This window comes from Triticum dicoccoides, chromosome 4B (genome assembly GCF_002162155.2).
Source record: "Triticum dicoccoides isolate Atlit2015 ecotype Zavitan chromosome 4B, WEW_v2.0, whole genome shotgun sequence".
Taxonomy (NCBI): Eukaryota; Viridiplantae; Streptophyta; class Magnoliopsida; order Poales; family Poaceae; genus Triticum; species Triticum dicoccoides.
This window is the reverse complement of record NC_041387.1, coordinates 130,339,288-130,342,201: the sequence shown is the minus strand read 5'-3', so window position 1 is coordinate 130,342,201 and position 2,914 is coordinate 130,339,288. Positions and strand designations below refer to the sequence as shown.

Genomic DNA, 2,914 nt, shown 5'->3' with positions numbered 1-2,914 from the left:
ATGCTCCTGCTTACAAGTCGTATGAAATGTTTTTTCAAATGCTTTATGATGTTTTTCTTTAGTTGCCTCTGTAGTACATAATTTTATTTTCTCTTTTTTCTCATAGTGCCTAGCGTTCTGATGGGATATGGGAAGAGATGGGTGAATGACCTATAGGATTTAATAGCCCGTGCTCCCTTGCTGTCTGCCTGCAACACAAGCTCATGCTCTACTACAGGGAGGCTGCGGTCATAAGAGGACATCATCAAGTTCTTCGATTGCTGTTTGGATGGCCTGTAGTTCGAGTCATTCTAGGTTTTCTACTGTTATACCTCGCATCTAGAAGATCTTTGGTGGGTTTCATAATCGTAAGGTCAAATGTCATTATACAAATTGAGTGCTATTACTATGCATGTGACTGTTCTGTTTGAAGTAAGTCAAACTCTGTTAGTTATGTGATGCTTCGAAATTGAATAAGTAGAAGTGCACATCTGACATATATCTTGAATTAATGTTTCGAGAAATAATGAGTTAATTTTATGAACACCGATGGGCAAACGTTTTATCTTTATTTGATGATCCAGAGAGAGGTCAACTTACATTTTTACTGTCATTAACCTTTTATTGCCATCTTGATAAGCACATGGTGAATTATGTACTAAGTGTATATAAGGTCTCAGATCAATGTTGATGCTCCTGCTTCTCCTTTTATTTCTCATATATTAGAAGCTGCTGGAAACATTTGTAGTTCCCCCGGCATGTTTAGCATGTAGTTATTTTCCATATTTAAATGCAGATGAAACATAATAATCTAGATGCATCTATTCTCTTTTTGGACCAGGGGAGTGTTCCCCGTTTGAAAAATGAATACCTAGAGTGGAAGTATTGCTAACGGTGAAATGCTTTTAAAATATCTGTAGGTTGTATATTCTGACTGAAAATATTTGCATAGGTTATACGGGCCAGAGTGTCCATTGTCGACGCCACCTTCGCTGCTGTACCCATATTTGGGGCCAACCAAACTATGTAGCCATCTGTCATCCTGGAGGTCTCAAGACGAGGGTCGTGCCCAAGAAGCTCCGGTGTCAGGATAGAACGGTAATACATGCCTGTGCTTTAAATATATGTTTTAACCATAAAATTGATTTGTTCCTTTCAATGGTATGTCGACATGCATTTCCATCAAATGACTCACTTCTAATGCATTGCTTCTTAGCTGAATATATGTTTATTTATTGTACTTTTTTTCTTAGAAACTACTGTTCTCAAGTGGAGAGTGGAGACACGATTGTAAAGGTCATCCCTTGTAATCTCAACTAAAATAATTAAGCGGATGTCTAGCTGATGTTGGCATACATGAAAATTCGTCTTGTCTTTTATTGGTTAACTCCCAATAGGCTTCACCAAATTGGAAACATCATGTAAAACCAGTGTACAAGAAAAATCTTGGAAAACTCAGGCAGCAGATAGCTATGAAGCATATCCATTTTATTACAACTTGCTTATGATGTACTATAATTGTCCAACACAAAACTCAAGCTCACAGCACAGGTACCTAAATCATACTTGTAAATCAACATCAGAAAAGAAAAGGAAAAAAAGTTGGTTCCAACGAACAAGTCGAGCAGCCCACGCCGCTTGCAGCTATTTCTTTGGGTACAGTTTCCATGCTTCATCAGGATAGAGGGAGGCATCGGCATGCACCAAGTCTATGTCATCTTTCCCAAGCCAGGCACACATGAAGTCTCGTTTTTTTTTTGAAACGATGTCTCATCTTGTTGATGCACATGAATTTCATGTGCATGCTTACTAGTATCCCCAAAGCGAAACGAATTTATCATCGTAGCCACCCAGTTTTATTCTGTTCATACGACCAACTGTCAACAATCTACTGTATCAGTCAGTACGTCCATTGCCGTGGCGCCGCGAGCGCAGGGCAGCCTTGGAACGCCGCGGCGAACGCTTCCCTCTGCCGCTCCATCTCCGCCGCCATCGCCCGCAGTTGCATCAGCTGCTGCTGCTGCCGCATCGCGAAAATGACAGCCTCCTTTCTCAGCATCCGCGGCGGCTTCGCACCTGCAATGCATTTGCACGTTTGTTCAGGCTGACGCTGCCGCCGTCGCCGGAAAGGCACACAACGCGACGATTAACAATTCTTACCGTTCCTGGGGATGGGGGATGCGGAGGGTGCACTATTTTGCAGGTATGCCTCCGGGCGCGGCAGGAACACGCCGGTGCCGGTGCCACTGCCGTGGCGCATGGCCAGAGGATGGCAATTCGCGAAGGCGGGGACTGGCGCGGCCGGCTCAAACCTCGGAAGCCGCCGCGGCATGGCACCGTCATTCCAGCAGGGAGGCGGCGCGTGACGTCCAGCTCCACCTTGACCACTGCCGACGAGAGCGCTGCCCGCGCAGTCCATCCCATCACGGACACGGGGTCCCTGCTCATGGCGCACGTGCGGGGGGTGGGCATGGGCGCGCTGCTCTCTCGCGCCGTCGAGGCCGAGGATGCCAACGAGGTGCGCGGCGAGGTCCTCCACCAGAGCGGCATGGTCATCGCTGCCGCGCCTCACCGCGCACGACGGCGGGGCGCGGCCGCCGGCCACGACGATGCCCACGTCCGCCAAGATTTCCCGCGGCAGCAGCCGGTGCACGACGTCGTCCAGATCCCCCTCGTAGTAGTCGTCGGCCATCGTCATTGCCATTGCTCGTGGAGAGAGACCGAGGGAGGCGACGCGGTCGTAGTGGGGAAGGGGAGGCGCACGGTGCATGGGGGAGTGGAGAGGCAGGCATTGGGCGTGGGCATTTTATACCGCGGACGACGACGAGTGGGGATTAATGGGGACGCCAGCGTGTGTTCCCGCAATTAATTTACCCAGCTCCTTTTCCCACGTTCGACGTGCCCTTCGTGTGTGCGATTTTTCTGGGGCTAGCTA

The 2,914-nt window shown here is 48.2% G+C and overlaps 1 long non-coding RNA gene across 1 annotated transcript; it reads right to left on the bottom strand.

Annotated features, from left to right (window-relative positions):
• Window positions 1–1,450: 1,450 nt before the first annotated feature.
• On the bottom strand, window positions 1,451–2,233 carry LOC119293463. The gene is made up of 2 exons (XR_005143069.1): window positions 2,140–2,233; window positions 1,451–2,055 (listed from the first exon to the last, which is right to left on the bottom strand). It is a non-coding gene; the product is annotated as an uncharacterized LOC119293463 (long non-coding RNA).
• Window positions 2,234–2,914: the final 681 nt, after the last annotated feature.